Source organism: Giraffa tippelskirchi, chromosome 2 (assembly GCF_054371585.1).
Source record: "Giraffa tippelskirchi isolate mGirTip1 chromosome 2, T2T-mGirTip1v1.2.pri, whole genome shotgun sequence".
Lineage (NCBI taxonomy): Eukaryota > Metazoa > Chordata > Mammalia > Artiodactyla > Giraffidae > Giraffa > Giraffa tippelskirchi.
In genome coordinates this window covers 119,696,609-119,714,549 of record NC_137276.1, presented here as the reverse complement: position 1 = coordinate 119,714,549, position 17,941 = coordinate 119,696,609, and the positions used below count along the sequence as shown (strand labels likewise).

Sequence of the window (17,941 nt, the reverse complement as noted above, 5' to 3'; positions counted from 1 at the left end):
ATTTCTGGGGCACTTGTTTATGCAGTGAAATGTGTAATTTACAGTGGGCGTGGTCTGCTGAGCAGGAGTCAGCTCTGGGCAGCTTATTGCCATGAGCAAAAGAACTCATTTTCTTGGGTTCACTTTTTTTTTTTCCTACTCTTTTCCATTATGGTTTATTACAAGATATTGAATACAGTTCCCTGTGCTGTACAGTAGGGCCTTGTTGTTTATCCATCCTATATATAATAGTTTGCATTTGCTAATCCCAAACTCTCAAACCCAACCTTCTACTGATGGGGTCCACTACTTATTCCACCAAAATATACATTCCACAAGGGCTGGTCTGATCTCTGCTATATTCTCATTCCAGAAGACAGCCTGGGATAAAGTGTGAATCTCTCCTACAAATGAAAGGGAAACATCCTCTTGTCAGGATATCAATGTACAGAGAATAATGTCATTAGAAATCAGAAAATGATACCATTGATAAATGTACTCATGCTACTTAATCAAGAAATAGTCCAACTTATTCTAGCTCTTTCAAAAAGTAGAATAGGAAAAAAATTCTTTTCATTTAAAAAAATTTTAGTCATTTCATCTTAATATTACTGATTACCTTTCTTCTTAAATTTCATAGGGTCTTATTGATGAATTGATGAATTGAATGAATTATGTAGAATTGAAAAAGGAAATTAACTGCTTGAGTTTTCAGAATGTTTGTATCGGTTCTCTAGTAGAGTTAAATGCTAATATTACCACGGAAAACTGACGCAACATTTGTGAAGCAATTGCTGTAACAGGACCTCTGTGTAACATTTCCTTGTATAGGATTTTGAAAAAAAAAAAAAAAAAGCTTAGGTCTTGGAAAATATTAGACAAGCACCTCTCTGCAGGCTTACCACATAAGCACGTGGCTTTCATTCCCCAGTGGACTCTGACTGGTTTTGACTTGACAGTTCCTCATTTGTCTTTGGGGTTTGAGCCTCACTTCTGTTTTCTGACCACCAACCAGCCCTGCCGTCTTTGAAGAAGTGAGAGGTGGCTTGGTCTTCATACAGATGTGAAGTCCATCACCAGCACACTCCCCCGACACTGTGCCATTCAGCAGAGCAGGCGTTAGTGAACAGCTCTCAATGTGCCCCCAATGTCACCTGAGACCACTTGAATCCTCTCTCTTCCACTGGCTTCTTTCTTCTTATTTGGAGGTTTATCAGTATGTATCCCTTTTTAAAAAAATTCTTTTTATGTTTTACATTTTAGCTCTATGTCCATTTTGAGGTAATCTTTGTATGTAGTGCCAGATATGATCAGTTGTTGTTGCTTTTTTTTTTTCATAGAGTTATTCAGGTTTGTACAGGTGAGAGAGTTGGACCATAAAGAAGGCTGAGTGCCAAAGAATTGATGCTTCAAGTTATGGTGTTGGAGAAGACTCTTTGAGTGTCCTTTGGACTGCGGGAAGATCAAGCCAGTCAGTCTTAAAGGAAATCAACCCTGAACATTCATTGGAAGGACTGATGCTGAAACTAAAGCTCCAATACTTTGGACACCTGATATGAAGAGTCAACTTGTTGAAAAAGACCATGATGCTGGGAAAGATTGAGGGCAATATGAGAAGGAGGCAACCAAGGATAAGATGGTTAGATGGCATCACCAGCTCAGTGGACATGAGTTTGAGCAAACTCCGGGAGATAGTGAAGGACAGGGATGCCTGGTGAGCTGCTGATCCTGGAGTCACAAAGAGTCAGACATGACTTAGTGACTAAATAGCAACAACAATTTAAGTTTATGAGGCATGTAGGAGGTTAGTTTTCCCAGACCAGGGATGGAACCCATGTCCCCTGCATTAGAAAGTTTAAGGCCAATGGCTCTGGTATCCTGGCCCGATCCTTTATCCTCTGTAATTGGATGGTATCTGATGCTACGTTTCAGCAGTTGTATTATTTGGGGGGATTCTCGCAGAGGTAACAAATAAACCCTCAGATTTCAGGTCCTCAACACTGATGTTTGGATCCTATTCAGGGTGGTGGACAATTCCCCTCAGGTACTGATTTGAGGAGCCAGACTCCTTCCAGCTACAGCTCTCCCATCCCCCAGGGCCTTGGAGATCTCTGCACAAGCTAGAAGGTGAGAGAGAGGGTACTTTTCACCCTGTGAGCCTGAAATCGCTTCTACTCCATTTCCTTGAGCTGGAGGCCTGGGAGATGTAATCCCACTGAGGATTCTATAATGGGAATGAGAGAACATGGGTGCTACTGGACACTTAGTTTCTCTATCACAATGATGGGCTGACCTTCTGAAGCCTCAATTTCCTCCTCTGTAAAACAGAGACAGAATCCATCTTCGAGAGTTCTTGTAAGGATCAGAGCTAATGTCTGTGATAAGACTAGTTGAGCGCTTGACACAAGCTGTGGTGGTGATCACAGCCAGTGAGTGAGGGGCTCGCTCACTTTGGGGAGAGCAAGGGCAATCCAGTCTCGTCCCTTCCTGATTACAAATGCTTTGTCCATGCCTGTACTTCTGCTGAAGGTTTCATAATGATTATTATGCAACCTGCATTCTGTATGATAATTATTATGTAAATACAAGTATGTTATCATGATTATTATGTAATATGGATTATGTATTGTAATTATTATGTAAATACAAATGAACCTCTCACTCTAAGCATATGTCTCATGGACTAATATTCCTGGGGCACTGACATGGGCTTTAAAATATTTTCCCATTGTCTGCTACCATCTGAAAAGCTATTGTCATCAAAGCAATATAGGTCATTGCAAAAATTGCCAGCGCACAGACAGCTCTAATGTGGAGCTTCCGCCACATGCTGGGTGCCCCCTCCCCTGCCAGCCCGACTTGGAGACTTGGATCAGCAACCATGGTTAATGGTTTGGGTAAATCCTTTCAGAAATACTCCATGTTTACTTACAAGCATGTATAAATGCTTTCTTTTTACACAAAAGCCAAATCATGCTGCAACTCTGCCCACACTCATTCCTTTTAACAGCCACATGGTTTCCCATCATGGCCAGTTTATTTAACCAGAGATGAGAGCTTTACTGCTAAGTAAAAAGGCATCAAACTCTTTTCTCTGTGTGAACTAGTTAACTCCCCAAGTATCCTCCCCATCAAATTGCAGTCCCCCCTACCCCCCCCTTCCCCTTCCTTCTGCAAATACGTATGGGTGCATCCTCATGCCTCCTACAGGGCAACCCTCACCATCCCAGGAAATGGACCAGCTGCTTCGAAACTTCCTGCTTACTTTGTTAGGGAGGAGGCCGTGGGGAAATAACGTGTCAAAAGCCTGGAGGAGCCCCTTCCCTGAACCTGTAGCCTCAGGCTGGTTCAAAAGAGCAAAGCAGAACCCCAGTACACTGTTGGTGGGGAATGCAAATTGGTGCAGCCATTACGGAAAACAGTATGGAGTGTCCTCAAAAACTAAAAAGAGATTTGCCATGTGATTCAGTAATCCCACTCTTGGGCATATATCCAGAGAAAACTCTAATTTGAAGTGATGCATGCATTCTAATGTTCACAGCAGTACTGTTGACAATAGCCAAGACATGGAAGCAACCAAGATGTCTATCAACAGATGAATGGATAAAGATGTGGTACATATATACCATGGAATATTATTCAGCCATAAAAGAATGAAATAATGCCATTTGTAGCAACATGGATGGACCTAGAGATGATCATAATAAGCGAAGTAAGTCAGAGAAAGACAAATATCCTATGATATCACTTATATGTGGAATCTATAAAAATGTTACAAATGAGCTTATTTATTATACAAAACTGAAATAGACTCATAGATGTAGAAAACAAACTTAAAGTTACTAAGGGGGACAGCGTGGGCTGGCAGTGTGGTAGAAAAATTAGGAGTTTGGGGTTAACATATACACACTACTATATATGAAAAAGATAAATAAGGACTACTGTATAGCACAGGGAACTTTACTCAATATCTTGTAATAACCTATAATGGAAAAGAATCTGAAAAAGAATGTATATATATAACTTAATCACTTTGCTGCACACTTGAAACTAACACAACATTTTAAATTAACTATACTTCAGTGATAAAAATAAAATTCTCATTGGAATAATTTGAAAAAAATAGTTAAATAGTCTTTGTTTTACCTCTAGGGCACTGGGAACACTTGCTTCCAGTTCAGGGATTTGGGTCCAGAGATGTTAGATCAGAAAAGAATTTTTGCCTATTACTCAATCTGGTTGAATTAAGACTTCCTAAGGTAGCAGGAAAACCAAATGGTTCTTGCAACTTTGCTGAGGTCCCAGACAGGCAGTAAGGTCATGGAGAGCTCAGACATCTTGGTGGTTCAGTGTTCTATAGAGCTGTGAAAATGATCTTGTGTGTCATGTGACTGACCCAAGCCATGGGAACCCATCTGGCTTCAGTCCTAGAATAATATTTTCCAATTTTAGCCATCTGTGTGCTACCTTCTGATTTCCCTTTTTTTTTTTTTTTTGCATCACTGCATACCTCCTTTACCAATTTATTTAGTATTTATATATTTGAAGAATTGCACTTACCGATTTATAACTGATTTTTAGATCTACCTTAATCCTACGGAACATCTTGGAGTTACAGGTTTGTTAAGTTATATTTTTTCTAACACATATCACAATATATACAACTCTTCAAGAATTATTGGGACTTCCTTGGTGGTCCAGTGGTTAAGACTCCAAGCTTACAATGCAGGGGGTGAGAGTCTGATCATTGGTCAGGGAACTAAGATCCCACATGCTGCAGGGCACAGCCAAAATTTATTAATTAAATTTAATTAAAAAATCATTCATCTATGTACTGCCCAATATCATTGCCTATGCTGCACTTTGGCAGTTGCTGTTCTAGTAACTTCCACATCTCTTCAAGGGAGATGAATCACTTTGAACCATTTAAGAGTGACCCTATGTAAGTCAAAAAGAGAAAAACAAATCTCATATTAACACACATATGCAATCTAGAAAGACGGTATTGATGAATCTATTTGCAGGGAAGGAATGGAGACTCAGATAAAGAGAATGGACTTGTGGACACAGTGGGAAAAGGAGAGAGTAGGACAAATGGAAAAAGTAGCATCGGCATATATACACTGCCTGCATGCGTGCATCCTAGGTAGTGTCTGACTCTTTGCAACCCCATGGACTGTAGCCTTCCAGGCTTCTCTCTTCATGGGATTCTCCAGGCAAGAATACTGGAGTGGGTTGCCATGCCCTCTTCCAGAGGATCTTCCTGACCCAGGGATCAAACCTGTGTCTCCTGCCTTGTAGACAGATTCTTTACCGCTGAGCCACTGGGTAAGCCCATATATAAACTACCATGTGTAAAATAGATGGCTGGTGAGAAGCTGCTATATGACACAGGGAGCCTAGTCTGGAGCTCTGTGATGACCTAGAGGGATAGGATGGGGGGAGGGAGGGAGGCTCAAGAAGGATGTGATATATGTATAATTATGGCTGATTTGCATTATTGTACAGCAGAAACCAACAGAACATTGTAAAGCAACTTTCCCCCAATTAGAAAAATAAATTGGAAAACAACAACAGCAACAAAATATATAAGTATAGCTGATTCACTTTGCTGTACAGGAGAAACTCACACAACATTGTAAAGCAACTATACTCCAAAAAAAAAAAAAAAAAAAAAGATACAATTCTTTAGAGATCTTTGGAACATGTAGGATTTATGTTATAAGAAAACAAACTCTGTTTATTCTCCTGCACCAGCAAAGGATGATATTTTTGGCCATAGTGATCGTCATGGAATGCTTTCTCTTTTTCTGGAAAGAAAGTAAATGCCTCCATTCTCAATGACCCCTGAGGATAAGTAGTAAAGCATGAGGAAGCACAAGGGACCCTGATCTAGCAGATGTAGGCATCTTTTTATTGCTTCATGCGCACTGGGCCAGGCTCACATTAGTCCTATTTTTAGGCTTTCGGGTTGACTTGGTGAATCTGGCCTCCTTTTCAACAGATCGTATTAATGTCCTGCAGATGGGTTTGTAATTGATTCCTTTCCATCACAATTATTTCACATGCTGGCAAATGTACTCAACGTCTCCTTGGTGAATAGTCATGTAGTTTCTAAAACCTCTGCTAGGTCTGGGAACAGGTTTTGTCTTTGGCTTGGACATCAGAGGATAGACTATTCTAGAAGGATATACTGAAGCACTTGCATGCACATTCAGCGTCCTTGGCAGTTATGTTGAGAATTCGAGTATGTTGTTGGCTCTGCATTCAGTTACATGGAGATGCCGGTACTTACTATCTTGGCGGTTGGAGGCAAGGGCTGCATTACTGAATGACATTTAGAAACAATTCCCCAATGTATTAACATACTTACAAGTTCCATTACCCAGGAGTCTATCCAACTCTTTCCCCCTCTTGGCCACACCTTGAAGTATAGCTGGGACTCCAAAAGCATTTTAATTTTATGTTCCACAGACTTTCCCTTAAGAGGCTCTCATTCCTCCTTGAGTCCCTGTGTGAAATCTGGAACTCATTTCCCCAGTGTGACAAGCACTAGTGGGAGTTGGGAGCAGAACATGAGTTTGCATACATAACAATGTGAGTTGCTGTCCATCCAGACTTCAGGGAGCCACTGATGTTGCTGACATCCTCATGAAGAATCGCAGCCATTACATGGCAGATGAAGTGACCAAGTCAACTAGGCAGTTACTCACCTGATGCAAAGGACCAGATGGAGTGATGAAAAGAGAAAATGAAACTTTAGCTATGTTCATACTCCAAACATGTGTTCATTTCCTGGTGAGTTAACTAAATCTTGCTCATCAAACAACTGAGATTTATCCATGTTCTCTTCAACTTGGTGCATTATCCAGGGAGCCAGTTCTTCCTCTGGAGCAAGAGTTTCACATCAATCCAGGATGCATGTGGCCACATCCTTGCCACATCAGATTCTTTGTGAAAGTGAAAGTGTTAGTTACTCAGTCCTGTCCAACTCTTGGACTGTAGATGGTGTCAGATGCCATGGACTGTAGCCCACCAGGCTCCTCGGTCTATGGAGTTCTCCAGGCAAGAATACTGGAGTGGGTTGCCATGCCCTTCTCCAGGGGATCTTCCCGACCCAGGGATCGAACCCGGGTCTCCGGTATTGAAGGCTGATTCTTTATGGTCTGAGCCACCAGGAAAACCGTCAGATGCTTTGTACCAGGACACAGTTTAATAGATACGTTTATCTAGATCAATGTGTAATTTGAAAGCTGAAGCTTCTGCTTTAAAAGTTATGATTTCATTTTCAGATCAGACCAATGTTACTATTATTATATGCCCTTTGAGTTATTAGAGCTTTTATTCATTAATGAGATTACACAAAGTTAACTTTTTTAAAAAAATTAAAATATAATTGACATGCAAAATTATATTCATTTCAGATATAATGTATAACTGATTTGGTATTTGTTATGAATTTCATTCAAACATATAATGATTTGACATTTGCATATATTGTGAAATGATCACAGTTAAGTCTAGTTAACATCTGTCATCACACATAGTTACAGAATTCTTTTTTCTTTCAATGAGAATTTTCAAGATTTACACTCTTAACAACTTCCAAATATTCAGTATAGTATTATTAACTATAGTTGCCATGTTGTACATTACATCCCCAAGACTAATTTATTTCACAACTGGAAGTTTGTATCTTTAAATTCCCTTCACGAAGAGTTACCTTTATGATTTCCATTTATGACATTCAATAACAATATCAAACTCAAGTAACTTTAACTTTTGGAGTTAAAGAACTCATGTTAGAAATATGTTCTGGGATATCTTTCAGAAAGGACCTAACCTCAGCTGCCTTACAATTCACTTGATCTCTTACAACATCTCCAAATCAACAGAATGGGCAAAGAAAATTAGTCACGAGTCTTGCTGGCTTTGAGATGAAAAGATAAATGGGAAATGGTGTCTGAGGTTGTTCGGGCAGGGAGACAGGTCATCTTCACTGGGGACCATTCAACCCTCTCCAGGATGGTGCAGACGTCATGCTTGGAAGAGCCAGCCACTCTCCCCGCTTTTTCCTTGTGGCCTCCAAGCCCACTTATGATGGTCTTGACTGTTATTGAGTCTTTTACTTAAGGAAATGCAAGGCCTGTACCAAAAAACAAACAGTGATTTGCATTCATCCTGAATTAAATTACTGGTGTGCCCAACACTTAAGTATCAAGTTATTTTTGGACAGAATGGCCATCAGAAACCTTGTTTGTTCATCTTACTTCAATCCAAGTACCAACACCTCTGAAGTCCTACAATAAGACTCTAGGAAGTCACTCAAGTTCTCGTCATCTCTAAAGGAAGACACTTAATGGGCTAATGTTTTGTCACTTAGTCTAGTTAGGGAATTTCCAATCTCCAATGATAAAGGAGTTCATTCTTTTTCTAGCACATGATTATGAGTATTTACTATCTTGAGAATTATAGTTGGCCTGGATAGACACTAGTTAGGAGGAAAGAGGTGACATCAGAGTGGGGATAGAGCTTCATCACTGACATAAATGCTGAATGATAGGCTTGATTCTTATCAATTATCTGTAAATTTCTTTTAAAGATTTATTTATTTGGCTGCATGGGATCTTAGTTGCATCATGTAGGATCTTTTGTTGTGGTAAATGGACTCTAGTTGTGATGCACAGGCTCAGTAGTTGCTCGCCGGGCTCGCTGGGCTTAGTTGGTCCACAGCGTGTATGATCTTAGTTCCCTGACCAGGAGTCAAACTCGTGTCCCCTGCATTAGAAGACAGATTCTTAACCACTGGATCACTAGGGAAGTCTCCTTAAAAGGGTTTTTTAAGCTCAGAATTGGCTTCTGTTTCTTTGAAGTGGGAAGAACATCCCTCTTTCTTCCACTCCGATCCTTCCTTCCATTTGCCATTGGCACTGACTTTCTTAACTAAAAAATGCAATACAATGGCACCCCTCCCATGACATCAAATTTTAATTAAAGAATGTCTCATGCTGATCAAAGGTCCCCAGCCCCAGATGAACCTCACTGTCTCAGCAGACTCTCTTTTGTGGTTCTGGGGATAAAGAGGCTGAAGAACAGTGGATGAAAGTGCCCCAAACCTCCAGGTTTGTGGACTTGGCAGATGAAAGGGCTTGGCAAGGGGCTTGGCAGATGAAGGCCAGCATTGGTGAGTCCGAATAATTCACACCTTCCACTCATGTGAGCTCTTATTTTTCAAATATATGTACATGGTTATAATTAATAAAATGCACATTTATTTACTTGAAAACTTATCTAAATTCATTATAGACTTTTGTCATTATATATTTTCTCAATCAAGAAATACTTAACATACAATCACTATTCTCTATGAGCCTACCAAATTGGGGGGGCAGTTTAAAAAGAGTTCCCAGGTTTGAGAATATAGAGCTGCTAATAAAGAGACAAGCCAAGGCCAATACCATGATGACCCTTTAAACATCAGGCCCAGTGGAGCAGAAAACTGTATCCTGGGTGGGGTTGCAGAGCCGAAGGACAGAAATAGGGTGAGCTTATATCTAATGAGACCTGGAAACAGCCCACTCATGGGGGTCAGTGGCTTGCCATCGTGTTTATAAAATTCCCACTTAATTTGTTGATTTTTTATTAAAACATCATTTAAATTGAAATATATTTCATTTACAATGCTGTGTTAGTTTCAAGTATAGAGCAAAGTGATTCCGTTGTACATACATATATATACATATTTTTTCTTGTTATTTTCCATTGTATTAATAGGTTATTGCAAGATATTGCATATAGTTCTCTGGGCAATACAGTAGGTCCTTGTGGTTTACCTATTTAATATATAGTAGTGTGCATCTGTTGGGCTTCCCTGGTGGCTCAGACAGTAAAGAATCCGCCTGCAATGTGGGAGACCTGGGTTTGGGCCCTGGGTTGGGAAGATTCCCTGGAGGAGGGCCTGGCAACCATCCACTCCAGTATTCTTGCCTGGAGAATCCCCATGGACAGAAGAGCCTGGCGGGCTGTAGTCCATGGGTTCGCAAAGAGTTGGATACGACTGAGCAACTAAGCACAGCACAGTGTGTATCTGTTAATCCCAATCTCCCAATTTATCTCCTCACCTCTCCCCCACTATCCACTTAGATTATCTGTTGATATTTAAAGTGAGTTTTACCTAAATTCATTGTCATGTTGCATATAACCAGTCTGAGTATAGACAGTTAGCCCAATAGAAATGGAGGCACTGACTTGTTTTGTGCCCTTGGCCTTCTTGGGGGAAAAGAGTGATACCAGCTAATGCGATGGTGGGATAAAGCCCTCCATGTCCCCTCTCTGGGCCAGAGAGGAGGACACATTGGATGTTGGGCACCCCTACATGTTTCCCACAGTTTCTTCTCATCTGTCACCTGGGGACCATCGCCCTCTGGCATGTAGATTCATGTTCCATTTTCTCTGCTAGAGGTTAGGCTTTGTGCATCTGGAGGGGGGCTGTGTCTGCCTGGGTCCAACATGGGACATATTTGCTGAATGAATACATCAGTGAGTGCATGAATACATGAATGGCTAGGCGTGACTTTGACTTTACAAGTTAGAGATTGAAAACATTTGAAGGAGATTTCAAAAGTCCAGATCACTACTCATGAAGTATGCCTTTCATTTTTTCCTTTCTTTTGTTTTTGCCCACATGGATTTCTAGAAGGTCAGAGTGTTAAATGAAAAATCCTATTTTTTCCCTTGGTAATAGAGACAACACATGTTCATTGTAAAAAAACTTAATTGCATAAAAGAGAGAAGGGAAAAGCTGACCGTCCTTCATAATCACAACTCCTAGGGTATTTATTTCTACTCTGTCCTGGGGGTGTCCTCTGTGGTCTCCACGGAGTCTACCCAGACCTTCTCTGCCCTTCTCTGCCCTGCTTTGTGCCCAGAGGCTGGCCCATCAGGGCAGAATCCAGGCTTTTTTGCATACCCCATGCTGGCATCCTGTTATGTTCAGCCAGTGGCAGGCAGAGAAGTTGGAACACCGTTCCTTCCCTACAATGTCCCAGGGATTTTCTGTCCTTGCTGATTTCAGTTTCTACTTCCGGCCCCTCTGTGAGGTTTCAGTCCTAACTAGGCCCAGGCCCAGTCATTCCCCTGCTTGTTCTTCATGTCCTTGGAGCTGTAATGGCTTCCCGCCAGGACTGGTCAGGGTGTCACTCTCCCACCTGTTCACTTAACTCTGCCCACAGTTCTTTTTATTGGTGGGGGGGGGGGCGGTGCTGTACTGGGTTTTCATTGCTGTATGCAGGCTTCTTCAGTTGCAGTGCATGGGCTTAGTTGCCCCGTGGCATGTGGGATCTTAATTCCCTGACCAGGGATTGAACCCACATCCCCTGCACTGGAAGGTGGGTTCTTAACCACTGGACCACCAGGGAAGTCCCCGCTCACAGCTCTTGATGAGGTCTTTTCACTAAACATGGAATGAATTCTGCTTTCTAGCAGGACCCAGACTGAAACAACACACAACTGTATTTACATAAACGGTGCCTTATCTATTCTATCTTATTCATCTGGTTTTTTAAACTTAATACTCTCTTAGAGGAATCTTTTAATGCTATTAGATGTAATTACATTTCCTCATGATTTTATTTGATAAGATTTTCAATAGGGTTTAATTGAAGCCCACAAAGATTTACTGAACACCTACCCTGTGCAAGATGGCAACCCACTCCAGTATTCTTGTCTGGAGAATCCCATGGACAGAGGAGTTTGGTGGGCTACAGTCCATAGGGTCACAAAGAGTCAGACACGACTGACGTGACTTAGCATGCAGACATGCATGCCCTTGGGGCGAGGGGGGCTTAAGAAAAATGTAGAAATACCTGGGCAGAAAAATAAGAGGTGTCATAAAGGAGATACTAAGTAAGAGCTTTAAGAGTTCCATGGAGACAGAATGTGGAGCGTTAGAAAGACTTCCTGGAGAAAGTAGCGTCCCTGATATGCCAGGGGGTGAAGACTTAAACCAAAGGGAGCTGCGAGCCTGACACACATCTAGGGCAAACAGGAAGGCAAGAGCCAATACCTTAAGCTGAGCATTTTTGGATTTTTCTGAGCAGTGAAGAGTCTGGTTTAGCTGAGCAGAATGGAATGTTCTCGTAGGGCATTTTACTCATCTCCCCTTTAAAGGAGTTTTCTGGAATAATATCATTTTTCTGTCTCCCCTCTAGATTATAAACTCCTCGAGGCCAGGGATGGTTCCTTCACATCCTTGTATAAACATCACATGTAGCATAGGGGAGGGAGTCCAATGAAAGTTTGTTGAATGGATTTGAATGGACACCCTCTGATGGGAATCAAAATTCGCTGTCAGATGGTGGTGGATCTTCAGGACCAGGCTGAATGGTTTGTAGGAAATTCTCTGGATCTGACTCCTTCTGTTCATCTGCTCTCCTCTCTCTTTTAGGATTAATTGAAATCATAGATATAAAAATGATTTGTGGACAAGGACACGATCTTCTGAGATGATACGTCTCCCTTTCCCATCTTCATTCTCTTAATGGTGGGTCAGGGTTAGGAAGCCCAGACCCTGTCCATGGAAATGATTTGGGGGGAAAAAAATCTCAGAATCTTCTGGCTTTCTGGCTCATGTTAACCAGGGAAGCAGTCAACAATGGTTCTGCAAAATCAGGCTGGTCTTTGAAATCGAGAGCAAAACAAAAGCTGAGTTTGGCTCCTGTCCCAACATTAGAAGTTCAGAGAGTCACTCTTTTCCTGCTGTCCAACCGCTTCTTCTCTGACCAAACCAAGTCAGACCAGGGAGCCCCAACTTCTGCCCCAGACATTCCTTTTCTCGCTTGTCCTCCACATCCTGCCTGTTTTCTTCTGCTTGGAGGCTGAGAGCATTGATTGTACGGTAAGGGAATAGGATGGAGTTTGGGAAACTTGTAGGGTGCTTGTGTAGTTTGTAGTGAGGTATAGATGATGGTGGGTTCGCTGGTAGCTCAGCTGGTAAAGAATCCGTCTGCAATGTGGGAGACCTGGGTTCAATCCCTGGGTTGGGTAGACTCCTTGGAGGTGGAAATGACAACCCACTCCAGTAGTCTTGCCTGGGGAATCCCAGGGACAGAGAAGCCTGGCGGGCTACGGTCCATAGGTTTGCAAAGAGTCAGACACGACTGAGCAACTAAGCACAGCACAGCATAAATAATGGTGTTGTAGCAGCAGCAACAATGATAACACAGAAGCAGAGATGGACATAGCTGGATGTGAACATGAGCTTCACTGGTCACACACTGGCTGTGGGTGACATTGCTATCGGGACCTAACTTTGTTTATACTATAACAGAGTTGTGCAAATGAGGGAAAAACAGGGCAAGGGGAAGCACATAGCTTGGCACAGCAACTCACCATGTTTTATCCTTTTTTCCCCTACATTCAAGCACTCTATGTATTCCAAACTTCTGAAGGAAATACATGTGTATCTCTTTATCAGTGATTATCTACTAATATCCTATGCAGTGCAAATTCTAGCAGATGTACGTAGCACTTTGGAAGATGTAGTTGGGGAGAAATCAGGTTTAGCTGGCTTTTCAAACAGTTCTCCATTGTCTCTTAATCCTAAAAAATTAATTTAAAAAATCAAAAAGGAAGATGAATGTCTGGCTTCCATTTCTGAAGCCATTTGTCCTGTTAGCTCATGAATCACAAAAAAGCATGACATATACACAGACGACCCCCTGCCCAAAGCATATAGCATGCTTCTCAGGGAGGAGGGTGCTTTGACAAGTGAAACCAGTCTGCACTGATGGGACCACAGGGTGTCTGGTTACAATGATCTTGTAAACATCCAGGCAAACCTGTTGACTGGTGAAAATCCAGGTTCTAAATACTGTTTACTCGGGAATAATTTGTAATTCCTTTCCCAGCTCAAATAACCATAAACTCCTACAAAGTGCTTTATAAACACTCATTAGAGTATTACAAAAGTCTTTGGAGTGCCACGTGATGATCTCCATTTGGCAGTTGAGTAAACTGAGTCACAAAAGTTGAAAGATCTGCGCAAAGCTGTGCCAGGAGCAAAGGCAGGGCGGGGCCTGAGCTCAGACTTCCTGGCTCCTCTTCTGCTGAGCGGTTCCCCTGGCTGTGCTGGGAGGAGGCATGCCCAGGCTTCTGACCACCCAGGGTCTCTCGTGGGCAACACTTCACTGAAGCCCATCGCCTGGGACTGGCCAAGGTCCCCTGGGCTCCCAAGACACCACCATCCTGGGCCAAGGCTCCACTTTGAAAAGGCAATCAAAATATCCCTAAATACCACCCACGCACATCCTTTCCTCCCCAGGAGCCTGGCCTCACCTATGCTCAAATCCTGCCACAGATGGAGAGGCAGATAGAACAGTAAGATGCTAGCTTTCTGTTCTTCCACATATTTATTGATCAGCTGAAAAGAGCCAGGCTTAGATGGGGCTGGTCCACTGCATTGCAGGCAGATTCTTTATCGTTTGAGCCACCAGGGAAGTCCCATGATATGGGTGAGCTTAAATTTGAGGAGTCCATGTTTGAGGAAGATGGAGCGCCTTGTTCTCTGACAGTCCTGATCCCACATCAGCACAGTTGGTTGGCACACTGCCATCATGTCCCATTGTGACTACTCTCTGGTCAATATCGTGACCAGCACCATCACTGGCATTACTATCCCAGGCACTGTAACCATCACAGTCATGGCTAAGATAGCATCCACCTGTACTCACCGCTTGCTTCCCTCTAGGCTCTTCTCAACAGGTTGTTCCCCATTCACGGTCCTTACCCAGCCTGGAGGCAGTCGTGAGGCAGCAGTGAGTGGAGAGTGATGATCACCACTGCCCCAGAGTCCCATGTGCTTTGTCTTTCACGCTCTTTCAGGATGGCGGTGCTGTCCAGGGCATCTGAAAATCTTAGAAAATAGTGTTTTTACCTATGGCAGTGCCTGTGGGAAAAATACGATTATAGACTCTTAAGATAATATAACAAAAACCAATATTTGTTGAGTGCTTATTATGCAAAACCTCATTTAATCTTCCTAATATCCCTACGAGGAAGGTGATATCATTATCCCTAATATAAACAGGAGGCAACTGTGGCACAGAGAGGTTTAGTGACTCTCCCAGGGTCACCCAGCTTCAGGCAGTGAAGATGGTCTGGTGGTCTTTGCCGCTGTTTATAATACCTTGGCTAGGTGCCTGTGTGCACCTGTGTGGCTTTCAAAGCTAACTCTTTATCACAAAGATATGGAAAGATTATAAAAATATAGCTTTCCAGGGTCCACACCCAGAGAGTTTCATTAATCTTGTAAGAGAGGGTGGGGGCTTGGAGACTGAATTGTGAGCGAGCATCCCAAGTGATTCTGAGGGAATCTGTCCGTGGACAGGTAGTCGGGAGCCGTCAGCTGATGCGAGTACACAGGCAGCCTCTCCCCTTTCTATGCACTTGGCGGAGAAGATCGACTAATCACTGTGCTCTTCCCTGATGTGGTCCCAGAACCCTCAGTGCAGGTAGTGACCATCAATCATTTGGAGGTGGCTTCCAGACTAAACCCATTTGTCATCCTCAGCCCAGAGTATCCAGGAAGGGAACTGAAGAAGTTGAATTTTATCACAGACCACTAACCCAACAAAGAAGGAAAATAATGGGATGTTTCTGTGCCTCAGGTTCCTTTCTACTGTGTCAGGGGTTGATAGAGAATTTTTCATTTTTAGCCTGGAGAGGGTGGATTCTTATCTCTAAATTGCTCCATTAGTTAAGGTAAAGAAAGTTATTTTAACATTTTATGACATTTTATAACATATTGTAACTGTCACTGAAGCCATTCTGAGTTCAGGTTTTTTTTAGCCATCCACCTGACCAGCTTCTGCCCCATGAACTGGAATAGCTTCCATGTGTTGGATTTATTCATTAGGATGACTCTCAACATCAAATCAGTTGTGTTAGACCAGCAGCGGGACCAGGGGAAAGAGTTTCATTCCATTTAGATCTTCAGAATCCAGGCTGATGGAGCCTCAGACATTCTCAAGATGTGGCTTCCAAGATCAATCACCCAAGCATTCACATCCAGGAGACCGACAAAGATAAAAGACAGTGGAGAAACACCCACTGGTCGGAAGTCACATTGGCCAGAATACATCTCATTGGCCAGAACCTGGTCATGTGGCTTTTACTTAACTGCAAGGGAGGCTGAGAAATGGAGCCCAGCTTGCCCAGGAGGAAAGGGAGCCAGGTTTGTTGCACAGGTAGCCAGAGTTCCCCTGTGGGCCAGGGGGGGCTTTGGATGTACCAGGAGGGGGTGACTGAGCACCATGGCATCTAGAGTTGGGTGCTGCTTGGGCCAGTGGTATTTCATTTTGTAACTCTTGAGCTATCTCCCTATTGGACAATCAAAATACATTCAATGGGACAATTTTCAAATTTTAAATAGTAAAATAACAAGAACAATGAATACTTTTTTTTTTTTGGCCATGCATGGCATGTGGAATCTTAGTTTGCCACTAGGGATTGAACCTGTGCCCCTTCAGTGGAAGTGAGGATTTTTAACCACTAGACCACCAGGGAAGTCCCAACAATGACTACTTTAGAATTTTCTCCAACATCTTAAAAATCTCTTGTCATTTGGGAGGGGGATTCTTTGTATTTGTGATTTTAGAAATGCTTGTCCAGCTCATCTCATAGCTTTGTCCATTGTCTTTCAAACTGCTTCCTTGACCTCTAAGGGAAGCCTGTCAGAATCTGTCCCTGGCCTTCTCCATATTCTGAGATGAAGACTAGAGGGATGGACTTCCCTGCTGGTCCAGTGGTTAAGACTCTGAGCTCCCAACACAGGGGGCTCAGGTTCAATCCCTGGTCAGGGAACTAAGATCCCACATGCTGCAACTAAGACCCAGTGCAGCCAAAAAAAAAAAAAAGACTGGAGAGATAAATGAAAGTTTCTGGCTTCTGAGCAAAAATGGTGGCCTGGTCCTTGTTCTCAGAAGTAAGCATCCTGATTGTTAATGTACAGGCTCTGGAATCAGAACCCAGCACCACGCCCTCCAGCGGGGGTCCTTCCAAATGCATTCACCTTCTTATACCTCACTATCCTAATTTACACAGGAGGATAAGAATACCGATGTCACAGGACTGCAGTGAGAAGTAGCGGAGGTGGTGCCCAATGTACAGGAAGCATGAAGACTGGTCTGTGCTGTTATTATTATGGTTAACACCAGAGGCAACCAGCCAGCCACTGGATCTCAGGTGTGCTGTGTGGGTAGGATTTACACTCAGAATCTGTACGTTTCCCTCAGAACCAAGATGTGGTCGGGAGTGCTCTTCCACGGGCCCACTGAAGAGCTGGTCTTTGAAGCAAACCCTGCAGGCTCTCCAGCCCTCACCCAGCTGTGACTCAGTTTCCCCACCCACTAGAGGGGGAAACAAAGACAGTTCTGAACTTGTTGGTAAGACACGTTGAGAACCTTGAAATAAAGATGGTATTTAGTATGAGTTCAAAGCATCATGTAATGATTTTATTGCCCCTTTTATTCCTGAGATCTTTCTGTTTACTTAGCTTCCAAACCCAAGCCAGAGCCATAAAATCACTTTTATGCGAGCGCCGTTCACACACATTTTGTACCAACTGCACCTTTCAGATAATGCGGAAGGTGCTCAGAAGGATAGGGGTGGAACCGTGAGGGACAAGGACACTGGCCAAATGGGAGCCATTACTGCCCACTGTCACTGCCATCGGTGGTCAAGCTTTTCCAGGTGTCTGCACGACCAGCTTCAACCCCATGAAGTGGATTAGCTGGCATGTGTTGGATCTGTTAGGATGGCCCAGACACCAAATCAATTGTGTTTATCAATGCTTTGTCCTTTCTTGTGGGGTCAGAATCTATGCCTTATCACCATTCTTCCTATAGTCCCCCCGACCTGAAACCACAGGAAATAAAGGATCTCAAATTGGAAGAGACCCTCGAAG

At 42.8% G+C, this 17,941-nt stretch overlaps 2 long non-coding RNA genes across 2 annotated transcripts; both read left to right on the top strand.

Annotated features, from left to right (window-relative positions):
* Positions 1 to 1,034: 1,034 nt before the first annotated feature.
* On the top strand, positions 1,035 to 2,653 carry LOC145539130 (uncharacterized). Its single transcript, XR_014077588.1, has 2 exons — positions 1,035 to 1,195; positions 1,320 to 2,653. It is a non-coding gene; the product is annotated as an uncharacterized LOC145539130 (long non-coding RNA).
* A 9,265-nt stretch (positions 2,654 to 11,918) lies between these two features.
* Positions 11,919 to 17,468, top strand: LOC145539129 (uncharacterized). The gene is made up of 3 exons (XR_014077587.1): positions 11,919 to 12,029; positions 15,893 to 16,210; positions 17,080 to 17,468. It is a non-coding gene; the product is annotated as an uncharacterized LOC145539129 (long non-coding RNA).
* The last annotated feature ends 473 nt before the right edge of the window (positions 17,469 to 17,941 follow it).